The sequence below is a fragment of the Taudactylus pleione genome, unplaced genomic scaffold (assembly GCF_031769625.1).
Source record: "Taudactylus pleione unplaced genomic scaffold, aTauple2 ptg000835l, whole genome shotgun sequence".
Classification (NCBI taxonomy): Eukaryota; Metazoa; Chordata; class Amphibia; order Anura; family Myobatrachidae; genus Taudactylus; species Taudactylus pleione.
In genome coordinates, this window is record NW_028285237.1 from 351,557 (window position 1) to 374,553 (window position 22,997).

Below are 22,997 nucleotides of genomic sequence, written 5' to 3' on the forward strand. Positions count from 1 at the left end.
TCCAGCAGGGAAGCATGCAGTAGTCAGGACCGCATGTCAAGGAGCACCGGACTCATACTGCGCATGTGTAGTACAGGTCTGCGATATCGCTCGCAGTTCGTCAGCAGACTGCCAATCATTGACAGTCTGCTGCCGTTTCGAGGTGGAGACAGCCTCAGTTTCTGAAAACAGAGGCATGTTGCATCTCCAGAGCAAGCCTGATTTTAAATAAAATGATTAATTTTAGGAAAAATCAGCTGGCCTTGCTCTGGGACCCCGGCGGCAAGGCCCCCCCGAGGACTAATTAAGCAATTGGAAGTTTCCAGATAGCTTAACTAGTCCTTAATTACTTACCTTCTGCAGTGCAGTCTCCTTCATCCAGCAGCAGCATGTCAGTGTGTGAGAACTACATCTCCCAGCAGCCCTTGCTCCTCCCACCAGCCCCCGAAGCCTCCCAGCAGCCCCCTCCCCAGTGAAAAGATGGAGGGGTGGCCACCGGAAGCCGCAGACACCACCGGGCAGGTAAGTGTAATTTATTTAAATTTTTTTAATGCACCGCAGGGTTTTCAGAGCTGAAAACCCTGTCACCACTTTTTTTAATTGGATACCGCGGGTATGGGGAGCACGCATACGGGCGGTAATCCAAAATTGTCCGCAAGATTTTTTACATCGCGCTCAATTGGATATGCCCCATGGGCAGCCAAGCAAGTGTTGTATTTATACATTACAGTGTCTCTTTTGACCTATATACCTGATGTATGCGTTGCCAAGCAACCGCCATGTACTATGTTGCATGGTGTTAGAACAGCACTATGAATTATGGCAGTGGTTCTCAAACTCGGTCCTCAGGACCCCAAACACGTCACATTTTCCAGATCACCCAGCAGGTGCACAGGTGTATTTATTACTCACTGACACATTTTAAAAGATTCACAGGTGAAGCTAATTATTCCACTTGTAATTATGTGAGGAGACCTGGAAAACATGACCTGTTTGGGGTCCTGAGGACAGAGTTTGAGAACCTGTGCATTATGGGAACCGCCCTCGCGATATGCGGAAACCAATGAAAATATACACACTACATACAATTATCTGTCCATTGTGTGTTGGTAATACTCCTATGCTAATACTTAGGGTCTCATTTATCAACAAGTTTTATCATACGCAATGAGAATTAAAACTTGCTGCGTATGATAATGGTGCTCCAGCCAATCAGCTCTCAACTGTTATCTGTTTAAAAAAAACAGTTGGGAGCTGATTGGCTGGAGCACCATTATCATATGCAACACAGTTTAAAACTCATTGACAAATGGGCTCCTTAGCCTCAACAGCACACAGACGCTGCTGAATCTGGCTGTAATTGTCACAAAGTGATGATTGGTTTAACAGATTGCTTAGTAACCAGTACTCTGATAAGATAGCGCTATGCGTCATGGGTAGCATGCCTGTTTGTATTACCTTTATTGCTGCCGAACATCATCCAGCCAAACGTGTTTACACTAGTTTGGCAAGTTTTCTGAATCATTGATTTATCTAATTTTGTTGATCTGGATGGAAGTGTACTTATTAGATACAAGAGGCGATACCCAATTAGCCCTGAATATTATTTGGGCCAGTGGTCGTAGTGGGAATTTTGAAGTAGGGGTATGGAAAATATAAGGTTGTACTTACACACGCGCCATATGCGGGTGTGCGCCAGGAAAGGGGTGTGGCCACTCAAAGGGGGTGTGCACTTTTGACACACCCCTTTTTAATTAGTGTAGTGTACCACACCATAGTACCCCATATACACATTATGCCACACAATAGTGTTCCTTATACAATGCCCACAGTAGTAGTGCCCCCTATACAATGCCCATGGTAGTAGTGCCTCTTATGCAATGCTGACAGTAGTAGTGCCCCAAATACATTGCCCACAATAGTAGTAGTGACCCTATACATTTTCCACAGTAGTACTGCCCCCTTAAGCAATGTGGACAGTAGTGCCCCATATACATAGCCCACAATAGTAGTAGTGCCTATGCATTGCTCACAAAAGTAGTAGAGCCCCCTATAACATTTTTTCGTCCCCAAAAATATATAAGGGCTGGTGTTGTGTTTGTTAATGTTATGTGTATCTTTTTAAGTAAAGATAGTTATATAGCCCCAGCTATATACAGTGGTTTTATACAGTTTCCAGCCCATCTTGTGGTAGAAATGAGTTTTGATATAGGCGCCACAGTGCGCCGAAACACTGAAGGAGTGTCAAGCATTTTGGGGTACAAGATCATATCCATATCTACCATACCATTTGCAATAAATAGCCAGATTTCATCTTCTGCAGTGCAGCGATGTGTTGTATTATTACTTCTATGTGGCATGGACGGTGTAATGGTTAGCGTTACTGCCTCACAGCACTGAGGTCGTTGGTTCGATACCCACTACGGCCCTAACTGTGTGGAGTTTGTATATTCTCCCTGTGCTTGCGTGGGTTTCCTCCGGGTACTCCAGTTTCCTCCCACACTCCAAAAATATACTGGTAGGTTAATTGGCTCCTAACAAAATTAGCCCTAGTGTGTATGTGTGTGTGTGCGCATGTTGTAGGGAATATAGATTGTAAGCTCCACTGGGGCAGGGACGGATGTGAATGGCCGAATATTCTCTGTAAAGCGCTGCGGAATATGTGTGCGCTATATAAATAACTGGTAATAAATAAATAATAAATAAATGGACACTCCCCCTTATGTTTTATAATAAAAGTTTCTGTTTGTAACTAATTATTGCATTATAGCTTTTCTTTTGTAAAGAAACCTTTATGAGCTTTCCACCATTCTGTCTTGTATAAGCATACATGTAAGAGTTAACACTATGTTCCTTGGTTACCCTATAGTAGCCTGTGGGCTACTAACTTGCAGAATTTTTTCGAAGAGAGAGCCTCCAGCTCCCTCTCTGATGCCCCCAGCTGATGCATGCACTACCGCAGGGAACATCATCCCGCCAGAGACCCGAACCTGGAAGGTGTGACAGCGGTACACTATCACACTGCTTCAAGGTCTTCACTAGGATGGGCTCTTATTGGAGGCTGTCTCCTGGTAAGAGGGTTTTAATACATTTGCGTGAAGATATTAATCTTCACTTTGCCAATTTGGGCGAAAAATATTTATCACATCCACATTAAAATGCACATTGTGATAAATATGCCCCTTAGTATATTGGGTCATGATTGTTAGCTGGAACAACTTTAATAATTAAAGAAAAACATTTGTTCTCCAGTAGTATCACTTGTCCATTCAAAAAGAATTAAATGGTTTCCACAAAGACAGGGCAATGTCTACAGCTTACCTAATGTACAATAAAATAAAAATTATGCATTAGCAAACATCTCTTTCTTGGCTGTCATTTGTTTCTCTCTGTACAATAAAACTTGATTTAGACAATTCTGCTCTTGTCAATAGCAGAGTCTAGAATAGACTGACTCATATCTCCTTATCACAACTGGGAAATTACTAACATTTATAATCTTTGGTATACTCTCAGCCTTCAATCGGATCATTCCAGCTACATGTGAATCTTTCTATAAGTGGTAAAAACCACTAAGCTTAGCTATTTGTTAAACTCTACTTGGTCATCTTCTCTTTCAAAGTTTAAGGTGTCAATATTTGAGGTCTATGTTCTAAGACTTGAAGAGAGACAATGTGGATGGAGATAAAGTACCAACCAATCAGCTCCTGTCATTTTACAGGCTGTGTATGAAAAATGACAGGTAGGAGCCGATTGGTTGGTACTTTATCTCCACCCACTTTCTCTCCAAGGCTTAGCACATAGACCCCTTAATCTCTCGTCTTAGTACATAGACACCCTTTATCTTTAATAGCGTATAATACACATATACAAAATATTTCGCTATAAAAGGACCATATCAAATGTTGCCGCCAGCAGCATCATGGGTAGGGAAATATCAGAAAGTGTTACTGTAACCAATACTGTGCAAGGGGGGGCTCCTAACTAGGTGGCCAATTAGAAGCAACAGTATAATGATACATATTTTACAAGAGCAATGAACATCTTTATTATCATAAATTCATAAGGCTCAACAAAGTCCTGTAACGCCTTATAGAGCAGTAATATAGACAAGGTATACATGGTAACAAAACTCACTGTCTAATAAAAATCCACATAAATACATGGCCATATTGTGTTACGTTTCCCCTGACATCTACGTTACTTATGTGGGGTACACACTTGGCCGACCAAGCAGCCAGCCACCTGCAACTATTTTGCTAAGCATACACACTTATCAGTCAGCCGCTCGATATGGCTGGCCAGACATCACAACTGGGCAGGCATTTAAATTTGCCCGGACAAATCTGATAGAGCGCCCAAACTCCAATAGAGACAATATACAACTCTCCATTTGAATAATAATTTATTAGCAATAGATATAATCTACCATATAAAAAAATGGATGATCAGTCCCACATGGAAACCATGAAACAATATAGTGTGTATATATATATATATATATATATATATATATATATATATATATATGACAGGCTTAATCCACGGCACTCGACCATCTGGGGTGCCCTTGGTATGTGACCACACAGTCTACATAAAAAATATCATACAAACTCGGCACTCACTTGCTTTTCAAACTGCAACTCCTTTGAATACAGAGAATGTTGGTTCCAAAGCCTGTCATTTATTTAAATTTTGTGGTCACACTTGCTAGAGCACCCTGTTTTTCAAATGTAAGAAACTTTTTTTGTCTTTCTCCAGGTGCTTATTAACCGATATCTCTGGGTGTGGTCCTGTCTCTTTAAGCCAGGACCCATATTCATGTTTAAAATGTATGCAAGCTTGAGCCAAAGGTGGCAGACCAAGAAGATTTGTCTGAGAGTCAGTGTAGGGACTTGCCAGATGGGAATGACCGTGAAGCGGTGGCCAGCTTAACAAATTATTGCAATATTTTGGAACCAACATTCCTTGCGTTCAAAGGAGTTGCAGTTTGAAAAGCATGTTAGTGCTGAGTTTGTATGATATTTTTTTTATATATATTTATTCATTTTCAGGAATTACACATGACTGCTAAGTGTGTATGCATAGCAAAATAGTCGCTCGGGTGGCTGGCTGCTAGTTCAGCGAAGTGTGTACCTCACATAAGTAACGTAGATGTCAGGGGCAATGCAACACAATATGGCCATGTGTTTATGTGAATTTTTTTTTTGATTTGTCCATGTTTGAGCATTCTTGCTTTTTAGGAGATTGGTAATTACCCTTTAAAGCAGCCACTCCAATATAGGTGAATGAGGTCTATATTTACATTTTCCCATCCAGTTGTGAAGTCATTGTTGGTAGTTCTTGTGACCAGCAAAAAAAGGTCAGTCGGTCAAACGCAGACACCGGGAGATCCGCACAATATATCTGCAAGCCAACATGACATATCTGTAAATAAAGTGGTTCATAGATATATGGTGTGTACACAAGAGCTGATGCACTGAACAATATAGCGTAAATTGTGTACCAAGCATTTCTGTAACTGCATATCCATAAACAGCCTGTATTATCTCATTACAGCTGGTTTGAATGGGAGGATACAAAATTACAGTCATGGATAAGCCTGCAGAGCCCTTGCCTTAGACAGTTAGAAAGGATAGCCAAGATGAAAAATAATAATTGCTTTTTATAAAACATACACTGTTAGTTTTAATAAATAAGACAAAGATACATTAGGAATAGTAGGCTAAATAATGAGAAGTATGAAAGGCCTGTTGGCTGCCAGCCATGGTCTGCTGCAGTTAATAAGGAAGGTTGGTGGGGTGATAGCCCAGATTACGGCTTCTCACATACATTTAATCCAGTACCCAAAAGATCATTTGGAAAAAAAAACTTTAATACAGTCCAATGTTTTCGTTTTAATATTTGACCTAGAAGAAAGCCCAAAAACAGACATTTATTTGTAAAGGATCAGATTAATTGGGGTTATGAATTTCTACAGTTGCACAATTTGAAGGCTAATGAGCTATGACATTTTACTAGATAAAAACAGAAGACTAGCATAATACATTCGGGGCCAGAAAACTTTCAAAAGAAATGAATAAAATCTCATGGCATTAACCACTGAATTCATGAGAATTAAATAATTTACAAACATGTTTATTTTTTTTATTTTTTTAATGTGGAAGAAAGTGGAGGATATTTTCTAAAACTCTCATAGAGGACGTTTGTCCATCACTGATGCAGCTAAGAGGCTGATCAAGCTGCAGCTTAGGGTGCATGCACTTTGGAGGCGCCTGGGGCCCTTAGAAGGGGATGGGGGGTTTCCAGGTGCCCAGACACCACTTTTGGCCCAGGAAAGGAGTGGTCACTTCATTTATAGGCTGAATCACACAAATCATTTTTCTGCTCCCCTCCTCTCATATGCTGATCTCAGATTACATGGCGCACGTCAGGTTGTGCACAGCTATCTGCAAAAAGAAAAGAGAAAAAAGACAACTCCCATGGATGGGGCACACTTTGCCACAAGAAATGTTAAAAATTAACTTTTATTATTAAATATATAAAACACTTGAATAAGGTGGGCAACAAATAAAGAAGAAAATATGTGTTTAGACTAATAACTCATGATACATATAATGTCCCTGAAAAGGCAAAACGCAAAATCAGCATAGATCATAAAACTATAAAGGTAAAGCAGTTGCGCCCGTCAAATGGACCAATAACCTGTGGAATGAAGTTCAATCATATCTGAAAACCAACAGAAAATGTAACATTGCCTTGAATCATTTGAATAATGCCATACATACATATATATTGACTCATATAAACCGTGATAATAAGTAAAAATATGTGCAAAAGTTCTGGTACATTTAAATACGTAGGTACTTAATAATTAATGCAACTAATAACGGTGTTTGTCCATCGAAAAAACAACAATTCATAAGCAACACATACATAAACAAAACAAATCCCAGCAATGTCACCATATGGTGCTGAGTAAATATGGTCAGATACTGTCTCATGTTATTGACAACATAATGCATATAACAAATTCACATTAGAGATCGTATTTGTCAAAAGACTAACAGCATTCGATCTGAAAGTGCCCGTGAAAATAAATACATATACTTTAAATAGTCAACATCATAGAGAATAGTAACAGTCCACCGTAAAGATAAGGACAAAAAAATAAATAGCGATTTAAAACTGTAAATGAGCAGTGGATATTTATAAAGTGCTGAGTGCAAGAACATATACTTCTTGCACTCAGCACATATATCCATTCACTCTCTATTACTCTCTGTAAGTAATAGAGAGTGAATGGACCTTCTCCTCTTCGTTGCTGGCAGCATCATGACTGTGGCTGGAAGTAACCAGAGAAAAGGAAACGATCCTTGAAAAAGTACCTAGGCAGGTACGAAACGCGTTGGATTTAACATACCACTGCACGCTTGCTTGGACCTGCCATCAAATTTTCCTAAAAGAGCTTAAACATATGGTTTCAGTGTTTTATGTTTGTTTGTATGTTTGTCCATATAATTTTTTTATTGTTTAATTTTTTTTTGTTTTCTCTGATCTAGTTAGCCTGTAGGCTGCAGAATGTGTATTATCCAATTTACATAAACCGTGCTCACTGTTTTCCTATTAGCAAAATGATATGTGCAGTGCTTTCACATATGTTGATGGGAACAGTGAAGGACTATACTGTCAGTCAGGGGATTTTGTCCAATCAAAGAGCAGCTGCGTGGACTTACTTCGAGCTCACATACAAACATGTCAGCCTCCTTGAAAAAGCCTGCAGACGAAACGCGCGTCGTGCCACATCTCTACCGGAGTCTCTGTGCGCATAGGGGCTTCCTGCACCACAGTTCTCCAGTCCAGGCAGTAAATCTCTCCTCCCACTGTTTCACTGACCAGTATCTAGCCTCTTTTCTTCTCACTAGACTCTCATCAGTTGCCGCCTATGTACTATTACCCTGCAATGCCTAGGTAACAGGGTAGGTACACTGCCTGCACTGACAGCAGCGAAAGTACTTTTGTTTCTTCACTGTGCCACGGAGCAGGGACTCTCATTCCCAGTCCACTACAACAGTAAGACTGGCAAAAGCAGATTCCTGTTCTGTTAAGTACACAGGCACTATTTTTCTAACTTTAGTTTAATCATTGGGGGTACACTAACTGATACTACTGCATACTGAGGGACACCTCAGTTTAACTATAGATTGTAATATAAGACAGAGGGGTCCGTGGTGCTGCTGCATTTTATTTAATTTAAATTATTTATGCAGTAATTTGTCTATGAATTGTTGACATTATGTCCATATATGCTTAATATTCGCCTAAATTCAGATTTAGGGTCCATTAGGTAAATTTTTTTGGACAGGTTGTCCAAAAAAATGTACCTAATGGACCCAAAATCTGAATTTAGGCGTTGTACATTTGCCCCTAGGGACATAAAGTTATTCATAGCGGCAGAGCCTCCTTATTTCATTGATATATGTTCTTGCACTCAGCACTTTATAAAAATCCACTGCTCATTTATTAAATCATAATTTATTTTTATGTCCTTATCTGTACGGTGGACTGTTACTATTCTCTATGATACTGATTATTTAAAATATATGTATTTATTTGCTCGAGCACTTTCATATTCAATGCTGCTAGTCCTTTTGACAAATACGATCTCTTATGTGAATTTGTTATATGCATTTGTTATGTTGTCAATAACATTAGACGGGATGCGGTTAATTTACCACCGCCCGGAATGCTGGCTGCCGGAATCCCGACCCGGGACTAAAGAAAGGCGTCGAAATGTTGACGCCTAGCCCCACGCTGAAATCCCGCCTGCATCCCGAACAAGGCAAGCCGAGGATAGTTTGGTTGTAGCCGCGGGGGGTTATGTTTAGGCACCCCCCGGGGAAGGTTAGGATTAGGCTAGGGGAAGAGGGGGTTAGGGTTAGGCACCCCTAGGGTGGGAAACTTTCACTGGGTGCCTAACCAGAGGAGGTTAGGGTTATGGACCTCGTCTGGGTGGGTTAGGTTTAGGCACCCCCGAGGGGGGGGGGGGTGATTTAGGAATAGGCACCACCCCAGGACTTTTAGGGTTAGGGGGGACGGGAATTAAGGATTAGGCACCAACCCGGGACTTTTAGGGTTAGGCACCACCAAGGGAGGGTTAGAATACTTACGAGACACTGTCAGGATTGTTCTCCCTTCGACTTACGGCGTCTGTATTTCATACTGATTCCCATGAGACAGTATCTGACCATATTTACTAAGCACCATATGGTGACATTGCTGCGATTTTTTTTGTTTATGTATGCTTTGCTTATTAATTGTTTTTTTCTGAACGGTGGACAAACACCATTAATTGTGGCATTATTAAGTACTTACATATTTAATTGTACCAGAACTTTGGCACATATTTCTACTTATCATCATCATGTATGTAATTATTCAAATGATACAGGGCAATGTTACATTTTCTGTTGGTTTTCAGATATGATTGAACTTCATTCCACAGGTTATTGGTCCATTTAACGGGCACAACCAATTACCTTTATGGTTTTATGATATATGCGGATTTTGAATTTTACCTTTTTCAGGGACCTTATATTCTATCATGAGTGTATTAGCCTACACATTTTCTTCTTTATTTGTTGCCCCACCTTATTCCAATTTTATACATTTAATAATAAAAGTTCATTTTTAACATATCTTGAGGCAAAGTATGCCCCATTTATGGGAGTTTACTTTTTTTCTCTTTTCTTTTTGCATATGGATATTTGACTCCCTGGGAGCACCATTGCTATGATTCTAATACATACACTGCTTACAATTATGGGGCCTTCTTTATAGAGCCATTGTATTTATATTCTTTGAATTCCCTATTAGATGGGATTATATTAACAACTTTTCTTGTGCTGCGTACCCATATTTCCCATACTTCCCTTTCCTCTCATATATTATGTGCACAACTATCGGAAGCCAGGAGAGGACACAAAAGTCTGCCTCTGCCGTAACTGATGGAAGAAGGTAAGTGTGTGTATTTTTTAATGTAATGTAAGTGTGTGCATTGACTAAAAATTGAACGGGTGAGGCTACATTCACAGTGCGTAGGCAACTAGTGTGCAGTCATCAACTGATAACCAAAACAAGCGCTATTTTCATGACAGTTTTAAGAAGTGTCAGATGAACTATGGATGCAATAAACTATGCCATTTACCCACCAAGTGCATTCTAAAAGTGATGCAAAGACCAGGGCTGCATAAAATTAGATTTTAAAAAAAATAAATTAAAAAAAAAAAAGAGATTTATTTGATTTAAATCAATTTTTTGGATTTTAATAGGATTTTCTATTAAAAAAAAATGTAAGTAAATGTTTTACATTTTTAAACGTTTATTTAAAAAAAATTTTTTTTAAATAAATCCTATTTAAATCAAATGAATATCAGTTGTTTTTTTTTTTTAAATCCAATTTTATGCAACCCTGGCAAGTACTATAGCAGCTTTAGTCATAATGATTGATCATAATTTAAAAAAACAAAATAATTCCACCGGTTTCCCCTCATTATAAATCAACCCAAGCCAGACATTACTGGGGGGTCCCAGTCCTACAAACAACCAAGCCTGTGCCACTAATGATCAGTTATCCAGGGCTCAGTACTCAGACACCATGGATAAACTTATCCAACAATCACTAGCGCTGCCTGGGCGGTTATCATACACTGAGGATAAGCTTACACTCATCTTTCTATTCACTCATAGATCTCCATGAAGTTGCGTCAGTCATTGGACGAGGCAAGGAGTAAGTATAATGGTGCGTACACACGGTGAGATATAACAGGACGATATGAACTATAATGATATCGATCATATCGTTATCGTTCCTATCGTCCTGTTTTTGGGCCCTTCCAACCACCAAACGATGGTCGATACGCGGGCACGGATGGTCGATATCGATCATCGCCCGTGCATGCAGGCCAACCTGGTCGATATCGACCAGGTTAGTTTGGTTACTACAGGGACCTGGGATCGTGAGTCGTTATAGTAGTTTGGGGGATGGTGCATGTGCTAGATGTTCGATATCAAACATCCAGCACATGCAGGACGATCAGACAACAATATCTGATCATTGTCTGAACGCTCCATATGTATGGAGCTCATCAGGGACTATTAAGGTCTAGCGCAAGAGAACACTATCATTACATCAGTTGGGAGCGGGGGTAAATTACATAGAAAAAGCAGCACAGCAAAAAAAGTTGGAATAAACTACCTCTGAGAATTAGGATACCATGAAAACAGCCATTAATTATTGTTTATGCTGAGAAAAACTAATAAACGGATTATCTAAGTAAACAGAGCTGGTTTGACATCCATGGGAGTACTAGTAGGGCAATTCAACACTATATGAAGAAGCGAATAACAGACAGTACTATAAAGGAGCACCTGGGACTTTATAGTGCTCAATTTATGAAATATGGTGCAGAATGGAGGCACATACAAAGCAATTGGGGTCTAAAGGCATTAAGATGTACACTAAAAATGGAAAAATCATCTTGTGCTGTCAACAGTCTGACCACGCATTAATTTACATCATGAATATTTAAAGAAAATAAATACTCAAAGCAATAATGTATTTTTCATCCAACTGAGACGTTAATAACATCACTGTTCAAAATTAATGTATTGTACTGCTACTAGATAAAAAGCCAAAACTTGCACCGATCACCCTTTTTCATGGTTTCCTTATCCATGAATTATTGCCCATAGCAGTAGAGAGAACCAGTGCCCCACCCCTCTACAGACCCTTTGATGTGCCTGGTGACTGACACTCATCAGAGAGCACTATAAGCAATGGCACATGTGCTAACAGCAGCTGCAGGAATAGATCTCTGATATGTGGTCAACTGAATAGGTCAGTAGACCTAGCGGAGTGAATTTCTAATGTATTATTATTATTATTATCCTTTATTTATATGGCGCCACAAGGGTTCCGCAGCGCCTGACAAAGTACAGAAACAAATGAGCACACAAGACAACAGCTATTAACAGTACAGACAATGCAGTGCAAGTACATGATTTATATACATTGCTGCATAACACCTAAATAAGCAGCAGGGTGTCAGTAATCAGTTTTAGGTGCCATTGTGAATGAAAGTAAAAGTAAGGCAAGAAGAAGCACGTGAGGAAAGAGGGCCCTGCTCGCGAGAGCTTACATTCTGAGGGGAGGGTCAGACAAACAGGGGTGACACAGATGGGCTAGATAGTGAGGAAGGAGCATAGAGTAGTGGGTTAGGATGAGCGCTGGAAAGCATTGAGGAAGAAGTGGATCTTGATGGCCCATTTGAAGATTAAGAGCCAGGAAGCCAAGTGATGGAGGAATTTTGCAGGAGCAGTGGTGTCAGAGGGGTAAATCCAGGGTTTGGTGATGGCTAGGAGAATCCAGGCATTGCAGATGAAGTGCTCATGAACGGAGACCAGTTTATTATAGACAAAACTGGCTTTCCAGAGGGAACAGGAGAGAGGGACAGAGTTAAGAGGTGAGAGGAGAATGAGATTATTAGGGTTGATGCAGTGTGGAGGTGATACTGATCTAGAGAAGGGGAATAAGGAGTGTGGGGTTATGTGGCTGGCTTCTGAATGAGGAAGGGTGACAGCAGGTGGTGGGTCAGGTGGAGGTTTAGTGTGGTGTGGGGGGGGGGGGAGAGGATAGGTAACTTGGAGAAAAGAGAGGGTGCAGGGTTTAGTGGTGGTGCAGCAGGACCATGGTGGAAGAGAAGTGAATAATACTGGAGTTGTGGGAGATGCAGTTGAGAGACTTATATGTGATGAAGAGAGACAGAGGAGGGGGAGAACGTAGAGGGGACTATGGATGGAGAAAAGAGGTGAAAACTGGTGGTAGAGGAGAAAATAATGTAGCGGCTGAGTGAGGGTGGAGTAGAATAAAAGAGACATCGTGTAGATGAGGCGGTTGGGGGTGAAAAAGTCAGTAGTAGTAATGAGTTTGAGATGAGGGAGCAGTACAGGTCAAAGGTCAAAATCAGATAAAAGAAAGAACAGTGCTGGAAGATGTAAAGGCACAACTACAATAGTAAATTATAACCAAAAAAGGAGTGTAGAGCTGTTAAAGTAGCAAGACTTGAGAATTAGTCTAAAGTATGAATATATATATATATATATATATATATATATATATATATTTAAAAAAAAAAAAAGGTATAGGTGTGAAACAATGGTAGATACTACAGTAAAGATAAATTGACAGTGGTATTGGAATGATTTAAACAATGTAGAGAAGAAATGCAAACATACAAGTATTAAATGTTCAGTAAGCAGGTAGTTGCTTGCAATGCTGAAGCAGGGTGTTGTCAAAAGGTGGGTCCAGGTTATAATGGAAGCTGGTTGCTGAGTAGCAGGGTTTCCAGAAGCTCAGAAGATCATTTGCTTTTTTCCAAGTTATAGAGAGTTCTTTTAAAATATTGTCCTCCTGTCTTTCTCCTGCGTAACTCCTGACTAACTCTTGAAGTTATGCTGTACATGTAGTCCCACTTAGAAAAAACCCACTTTGAAATAAAACCTAGCAGCTTTGTACAAGCCTAAAGCCTTGTGACCTACTGATTATATAGTTAAGCATAACATGTGTAGTCACTGATGACACCCACCCTCATTACCCTCACCCACACCAGATACAAGTCATAAAATTCTAATACAAACAAGCAAGGCCAAAACAGCATCCCATGAAGCTAGGAGATAAGATCTGACTATATAATTAAATTTAAAGTTACTCTGGTGTTTACAGATATTAAATAAAGACAGTATACCCAGCAAATCAGAGAATTCCAAACAGCATTGGTTTTTCTATAATAGGTGCCTGGTGCAAATATATGATTACCTGCAATGAAAGAATGGAAAACTCCGTCAAATCATCATCCCTCACTGATCGCAGAGGATATAGCTAGTAAGAACTCCTGACTAACTCTTGAAGTTATGCTGTACATGTAGTCCCACTTAGAAAAAACCCACTTTGAAATAAAACCTAGCAGCCTTGTACAAGCCTAAAGCCTTGATGAATGTAGCTATAGTAAATTACATTTAAATATTACTTTTAAGTTTTTTAATGGTTTCACCATATAGCTCACAGTGAAATATGACCGCCATGTGCTGGACAGTGGCCCTCAGGTGAGCACAATCAGGAACAACTTGAAAGCATTGGAATTTCCCAATGCTTTTACTGACAGACCGGCTTATCAGCATTTTCACATCACTCATAACCTGCTTGTTAAGAATCTGAGCAACCGCAAAAACGTATCTTTCAATAAAAGCAGATTTTAATTATAACAAACAAGAAAGATAGATGAACATTTATGGAATTCATTTTCACGGAAGGTGGGCAGCTCTGAAACCTAAATTATACTCATGTAAGCTGTAAAGAACGTAGGACTGACCACCAGTAAAGTTCAAAACATAAGTCGCACACTGAATGATGCTACACCATCTAATGGGATTTTATATACAGAAGTAAAACATTACTGTATTCATATTCTATTCAATTTATTTCATAATGACTCTTTCCAAGGGTGTGATAGGTATTACTGCCGGGCGCATGGCCGGCGGTTCAATTCCCAACAGTGGATGCCCGACAAAGGAGGAAATCCCGATCGTCCTAACGGTATCAACTAACCTAACCCCCCTAATCCTCCTTAGGGGTGCCTAACCCTAACCTCCCCCCCGTGCCTAACCCTAACCCCCCCTTCCCCGCTGCCTAAACCTAAGTCCCTGGAGGGGGTGCCTAACCCTATCCCTCCCTCCCTCCCCCTAGCCCAACTCTAACCACCCAGGGGAGTGCCTAACCCTAAGTCCCCCCCGGGAGCCCTAAACCTAACCCTCCCCCCCCCCCCCGCGCAGCTGTCCGCTGCGGCACCCGGCATCCTCTCGATCGGAATGCCAGGCGCAGGTCTCCAGACGTCGGGCAAATTACAGGCGTCTACATTTAGACGCCTGTCATTCGTCCCTAGTCGGGATAAAGCAGTCTGGAAGGCGGTCTACGGCATTTAGACAGTCGGGTTCCAGACTACATCCCCTTTCCAAGACAGGAGCCTTTTTAGACAAGTTCAGCTTATGCTACCTTCCCCCCACAGGTAGCAATTAGGAGGTTTTCCTCTCTCAGGAACACTTCATACTCATTACCTGAAGTCAAAGCTGCAACAAGACGATTCATGCGTGTTAGCATGGGTAGAGGGAGTCAGTCCATGTCTGTCCCACAGATCACTGTTACCCTGCTGAGGTGGGTAACATGGGGGAGGGTTTAATCTTCAATGATATATACTGTATGAGATGTAAGCTAGGCAATATAGGAACCTACTGTAGTGCATCCAAATACTTAATTAAGTTTGAGGATAGATAAGCACCCTGTTTGACATGTAGTTTTGTTAGTTAAGGGTTAAGACTTAGGGGAAGGTGCGGATAGGCAGTGGGCATTTGGGTGGTATAAGCCTATTGTAGGATTTGTGTGGAGGGTTCAGATTACCCATATACTGTATATAGCCTGGTGAGGGGAGCCATTTTCCTCTTTTCCAGTTTTCTTCAAAAACTAAGCTGTTTTGTATCCTTTTTTGTTTTTGTTGGAAGAAAACACTGAAATGTACAATCCAACAGGTAGAAGTGCAGCCTGGCGGGAAGCAGTGCTCCTGGGCGGCCTATTATTAGCCTGGGGGAGCATCTTTCCTTTGAGAGCGGCAAGTTGGTCACCGCCCAAAGGGGGGACCTGGTCCCTGTCCAAGGGAAAGGCCGAGGCTGTGCCAATTAAGGGGGGATGGTACTGCCTCAGGTCGGTCTGCGCTGGGTGGGGATCCGCCCCTGTTATTTATTACTGATTTCCATAGTACTGTGTGGCCAGGGAGCACTGCTTTCTTCCTGCCACCTATTTCTAATTTCAATTCGATCAATAAATTCTGTCTGTGACCTCTTTAATCGCATACATGTGTCAGTGTGTTCATTTCTAGGCTTAGGTTAAGTTAAGTTAACAAAAAGGGAATGATAAAACTAATGGGTGATTTACAAAAACTGGCCTGTCCTTTAAGAGTTTTTGTTTGTTTGTTTCAAAGTGAATTGTAAGCAATGAAAACAATGTTTTGCTAGGAAAGGTTACAACACGCCTCAGTAAATATTAGACAATTGATCATCAATGTCCTTTCAGTAAAGAACTGGCAACGCTTTCCTGAACAATTGAGCACCAGCTTGTTTGGTTTCTTGGAACAAAAACTACTTTGGCGCGCTCTGAACGATGGATTTATAGGCTATGTCACCAGTTGGAATATGCTGACATTGTACAGGCAACTTTGGATAATGAATAATAAACTGAGCAGACTTAACGATATAAAGCAGGGGTCAGAGAGCTTTTTTACCTTTTACCCCAAAATATATTTAGATACGCCTACGTTACCCCCTTGATTTGAAAGGAAGGAAATCATATAGTAGTGCCCCCATGTAATGCCCCTGTAGTAGTGACCCCATATAATGCCCCTGTAGTAGTGCCCCCATATAATGCCCCCGTAGTAGTGCCCCCATATAATGCCCCTAGAGTGCCGCTTGTACAAAAAAAACACTTACCTTAATCCTCGCTCCTGCATCCGCCGCCGTCCTGTCCGCCCAGCTGCTCCTCAGAACTATGGGAGAGACGTCATGACGTCTCTCCCATACTGCGCATGGAGAGAGCTGGAAGCTGGAGTTCAGAAGAGAACTCCAGCCTCCGGCTTACGTGGCACTGCAGGGAAGGAGCCGGGTGCCCGCTGGTATTAACATCTCAGCGGGTGTCCGGTTTAAGAGCCTCCCTACAGCACAGCTGGGCATGCATATGAATCATTCTATATTATAGAATGATTCATATGCATGCCCGGCTGTCCGTCCATTACCCCCAGGAATTTCATTTTTACCTCATGTGTGGTAATTTACCCCTGTTCCCCGACCACTGATATAAAGCATAGTGTTACAGACAGATGGAATGCCTCGGTCATATAAGTCCAATTCCTATTTCTTATGCCGTCTGCACAAGTGTTGGATGTTGGTAACATCTTACACAGTAAAGTGTTGACTGTGCCATGTGCTTCCTATTAATGATATTTGGGACTAAATTTACAAAACAGAGCTTTTCAAAGTCACGTCATCTTCGGCATGTTAATTAAAGTGGCAATAATATTAAATATAAAGCACGCTGGTTTTTTGTCGAATATTACTGCCCCTTTAAACCCAGTGGCTGAACCAGTGGATACTTTGAAAGGCCCCGTTTAGTGAACTTAGGCCTTGGTTTGAGTTTCTTCGTCACCAAGCCACATGGTAACAATACCAGGAGGTATGTATGGGTGTATTTTCAAGGTAAACAATATAATTTCTTGTATTTAGAGATAAACACATTGCTTTGGTCATATTTGGATTGAATTCTGATAAGCCTATCAGTTTAAAGAAATGGTTTCATTAACTAGCATTATATATGGTCACTGATCCAAGCTATTTATGACCCCTTACTGAGCTCTCACAAGCAAGGGACTAAGCACTCTTGGTCAGTGGTGGATATGCACAAGTTGACTGCACAAGCCGGCAGAGAGCAGAGCATTGTGCAGTCCCCCTGTGAGATACAGGTAGGAGCCTCCTCTGCTATTGGTTCTCACCCTGTACTACACTTGTCTCCAGAGCACTGTCACTCACAGTCAGGGACTCTGAGACAATCTGTCCACCCTCTCATGGGATTGACTGCATAATTAGTTCACAGTTTGATTTTTATCAGTTTGATATTGTATTGTATACGGACACTTAGTGGCACCATATAAATAAAAGATAAAGATACTAGAGACTGTTATGTTCACAATACAGCATCACATTCATTGTTACAAAAGAACACTGACTGATGCTACTGCCACACAGAATAGGTCAACTTCATCCACTTATGAAAAATGTAAATAATTGACGGCTGGCCAAGGCATTTTTATACATTTTCAAGTCTGTATCGCCTCTGACAAAACCTTTGCCCTCTAATTTATCTTCTTCCTATATTTCCATTTTATTTTGCACCAGTTTACAAGGAGATAATCTAAGTGCAAATGCATTTTTTATTACCTATGTAATGCTAGTTACACACTTGTCCATACATCATTTATTTGACCAACGGACAATATATCACGAGCGCATCATCAGCAGGTGCGTACACTAGATAAGTCTGTCAACAATGTCGTTCCGAGACATATGAGGACAGCCCTGCAACACAGCAGATGCCGATAGATCTTGCATATATATCGGTATGTCTGGCTGTGTGTACGGGTGTAAAGTGGCTGCAGGGACTGACGACACGGATATAACAACTGTGCGAGCAAATTTAAATGCCTGCCCAGTTGTGACGTCAGGCCAGACATATCGAGCGGCCCATCGGACATCGCATTGGTCTGGTGACCAATCCGTCGTTTAAGTGTGTACCCAGCATTAGTTACATTGAACCTCAGTAAATCTATACTTCACTAGTATTAAACCTACACTTTAGGGCAGGTCACACTCACACTGTCTATAACAGAACAGTTTACATGTTACTAACAGAAGTTTTATGTTGCATTGCTCAGATTCTTTCCCCTTTTCAAATGCATTTCAGAAAAGTAAACAATTTATTGTTTGGAAACTATTATGTCTTCTGTACCAGTCTTCATAAATCTCGCCGAATGTGTACACAAATGTACCTTTTATCCATATATAGATTTCTACAGTTTTGCTTGACATATATCATATAAACTGATGTGTTAATACATAAGCTAGTAAAAGCACATCCTCTATATATAGAGAAACAACAATGAAGTATGGGGATTAACATAACTGCAGTTCCAAGTACTGCAGAGGATTACACTTTAACTGCCAACATATCATCAGGTTTGGTTGTTTGCCAAGTTGTTGGCAACAGACTGCACCCTTGGAAAACAAACTATGTGGCTGTATGAACTAGGCCAAACGACAACATGTGCAATTTAGGCCCCTGTGGTCCAAAAGGCCTCTTAAGCTGGCCATACATCAGACCAACTTTCCTCCAACCATCCAACTAGTTGGCTGGTTGGAATATGGGAGCAAATAATCAGCCATTTGCTCCCAAACACAGGAAACCAGACAAAAAATTGTTGTTCAGACAAGTTGGTTAAGTCAAACCATTACTCCGGTCCCAGTCCGTATACTGCTGCCGATTCCAGCCTGATCTCAATTCTAGTTCCAGTTCTGTCCTAAGACTCACCAGACGTTCCTAGTCCAGTCACTACTTACTGATCCCAGTCACTTACCCAATACCGGTCAGAGACGGATGCAAATATCTACATCACTTGTTCCCCGGACATTTGACCTCAGTGATTCCTACTAGTAGTTACCCAGTGCCTATTCTACATATTCACTTATACTCCATGCAGAATAACTTTATCAAGCCATCTCCAGCTCCTGCTATACACTCCAGTCCAGATACAGGAAAACCTATAGGTGTGACATATCCATAGCTTTAAGCTACCATTTATTTAACACAGTATATGAAATGATAGTTAGGTGGGTAAATGACCCGATTGAATAGAATCTATGAACAACGTCTCCACATTACCTCTCGAAGGTTCCCCATAGGGAGTTCAGCACCTGTGAAGCTGTATCACAGGATGATGGCAGTCAATTCACATGTACTGAACATAATGCAAAATGTTCCCATGTCTGCAACATAGTATAAAGGGTGGTGCTAAGGCTCTGTGTTTGCAGAATGGAAGAACACAAAGGGCCTGATTCAGAGCAGCTCGTAAGCGGCCGCTCGTTCGTTCCTACCGATGTTCGCACAACTGCGCATGCGTACAGATTTTAATACGCATGCGCGAACCAGTCAGTGCGGCCGAAAATCGTTTGTTCGCTAAATAGTGAATGCCTGCTATTTTGAGTGACAGAATGAGGCGTATGTGGGTGGTAACAGGGGAAGGTGCTTGAAAACGGGGAGTGGAGATCCGAACGCAGGCTTGCTTAAAGGTCAAAGCGGGCGTTTTAAGGGTGTGCATAATTAATACAGCAGCGTCATTGACCACGTCACTGGGTTATTTTATAGCCAGAACTGCTCGCAAGATTGTGGTAGCAAAAACCAACCACAAGAATAGCGAGCAGTTCATACGCTGGTCGATGTACTCGATTAATCTAATAAATAGCGGACATGATGTAGGAGGCGAGCGGCCAGGGGGCGTATTTTTTAAAAAAACGACCACAAGTTTTGTTCACTCATTCAGACATAGAGGCGTGAACAGACCGCAAAGAGCGAACGGTTCATTTGAATAGCCACCCCTATTTTCTGGACGAACGACCGCAAATAGCGTCCGGCTCTGAATCAGGCCCAAAGTTCAGTGGGTTCACAGGCAGAGCAGGAAAAGCAACAGATCATACAAGAGAATATGTACTGTAATATCACCTGATCCTGGCACTGCAGAGACAGCCCACCATACCAAAACATATGCCAACCTCTAAAAGGGCAAGCCCCACTGCTTCAGCATTGGGCCACAGGATTAAAGACAGATTTGGCCACATAAGTCTATGTTTAAATTGTAGGCAATCCAGCCTTTTCACCTCATCACTACCGATGTCACTGAGACCAGCATTTACGAACATGTCTGATGAGGATTATAGGACATAAGTTTTAGATATTATAGAGACATAAATTTTAGCCAATATTTGTAGCATGAATGGGCAGCGTTAAAAAAGGAACTAAAAAATGAATGATAAGATAAACACTAAATTGTATTCATTTTCTTCCTACTTTCCATAAGCTTTTGGCCTCACACGCTTTCATCTGCTTCCTAACGCCTATGTCTTTCCAGTCTACACTTCTGTTATTTAGCTCTACTTATTTGTCATAATTGATAGAAAAATAAAATGAAAACATTTTTCCATTTGTATCAAACATCACATTAAATAAGCTTGATAGATCATCCCATTGTTATAATGTTGTATAGTTATTTGAACAAGTTAATAAAGCTATGCCATGAAGGCAATTTTTGTACCGTAATGTGGTTTGCTTTAAATCTGAAGTAGAATACAGTATAACCAGTGTACCATACATGTGTGTACAAGGTGAATTCTGCCCAGATAATTAAATTACATTTCAATCATTCGCTCTATCCATATTTATCTATATATCTACATACAGTTTATACACAGTCAAAGTGGATGACTTGCCACTCGCCTTTGAAGGAGATACAGCTCTCATTTTTGGCGGGCAGCAAGGTGGAGCTGCAGTCAGACAAGCCAAGTAGATCATCTGGACTGATCGACTTTATATACAGAATCAGGGAACCATACTTCCCAACATTCTCATATCCCATAATGTGTGAAAGGGGTGTGGCCTCATTCCACTAGGCCATGCCCCCTTGTGTATAACGTTTTGGGTGTGACAGTGTGTCACGCCCCGATTCATCATTTTAGTCTTCTTCTTCATCATCATATTGGGTGAGTTTTCAGTATTTTGAGTCAATATTATAATCCGTTCATATTGCATTAGACACAAAACAGAAATTTAAGGGACTCCATTGGTGATAAATGATGAACACACAATTTAATCACCACCAACAACCACCTTTCTTTTCATATATACATGTCTAAGGGGTCTATGTACTAAGCCTTGGAGAGAGCTTAGTACTTCGTATTAAACCCGGAAGTCCCTCTATGCTAGGGCATAGCAAAGGACAGCTCTTAAGCGGCCCATACACGGTGCGATTTTCAGTTGGTAAGATGTGTAGTACGATTGCCCTTGAAATTCTTCCCTTGAAATTCTCCATACGATGTGGCCAAATGGTGTACGATTGATCATTACGATCATACGATAAGATGCATACAAGTGTATCACATTATACACAATAGATCGTAATCTTACGGTTTAGCAGTAAGATCTACAACGGCGGGGACGCGCATGGGCATCGTAAACACACAGAATCAAAACACAATGTGCATGATTTATCGCTACGGTTGATCGAAATCGTCCACATCGTGCAAAAAATTGCACCGTGTATGGCCCGCTTTATCGGGAGAGCTGTCTTTTGCAATTTTCATTGCATTTCTAGATACACACCGCGGTAATCAACCGTGGTATGTACCCAATGACAGGTGGGATGCACCGCATCGCGGATGCAAAGCTTAGTACATCCCACCCTATATCACTAACTTTCTTTCTTCCCTACTGATATTATACTTAGCAGAGATCAATAGAGGCATGCTTACATCACAGTATGCAGTAGACTGCTATCCTGCTGGATGCTTAAGGCAGGGTAGCATAGGAGTGCAAACCTTGAAACCTTGTTGTACCTGTGGCTGGTGATAGATCAGATGCTAAATTTCCCATTTTAAGTAATAATAGCTGTTGCATTATTGTTACTCTAATGTACATGGGCAGCATGGTTGGCATAGTGGTTAGCATTACTCTCTCATAGTCCTAAGGCAGTGATTCCCGACCTCGGTCCTCAAGGCACACTAACAGTCCTGGTTTTAGTGATATCCATGATTGTGCACAGATGGTTAAATCAAAATAACTGTGGTACTAATTAAGTCACTTGTACTCAAGTATATCCCTAAAACCTGGACTGTTAGTGTGCCTTGAGGACCGTGGTTGGGAAACCCTGTCCTAAGGTCATGAATCACATTTCTGACCAAGGCATCTTAGTGGAGTTTTTATGTTGTTTGAGTTGGTTTCTTCTAGACACTCTGCTTTTCCAAACACTTCCAAAACATACTGGTAGGTTAATTGGCTCCGGACAAAATGTATCTCTACTGTGTATGTGTGTCTATTTGACAGGGAATATGATGTAAGCTCCACTAGGGGCATGGACTGATGTGAATGACTGAAATATTCTCTGTAAGGCACTGCATAATATGTGTTTGCTATATAAAGAGCTGCTAATAAATAAAATGCTGAATGTATTTTTATTTATTGGTGGTTGATGGCTCGAACTGATATTTATAATCACATTGGTTTTATCTATATAGTAGACCATTCTATGACATAGAATTGA

The 22,997-nt window shown here is 40.9% G+C and overlaps 1 protein-coding gene across 3 annotated transcripts in view; it reads right to left on the reverse strand.

Annotated features, from left to right (window-relative positions):
- DIPK1A (divergent protein kinase domain 1A) overlaps nt 1-22,997 on the reverse strand; it is a 135,332-nt gene that overhangs the window by 74,335 nt on the left and 38,000 nt on the right. Inside the window, exon 2 of one of the 3 annotated variants that reach the window (XM_088458477.1) lies at nt 5,285-5,385. The exons of 1 other annotated variant lie outside the window; for it this stretch is intronic. The gene's annotated coding sequence lies outside the window, so the exon portion shown is untranslated. Of the gene's footprint in view, nt 1-5,237; nt 5,386-22,997 lie in introns of all 3 variants that reach the window. One more of the 3 variants, XM_088458476.1, reaches the window with a different exon arrangement.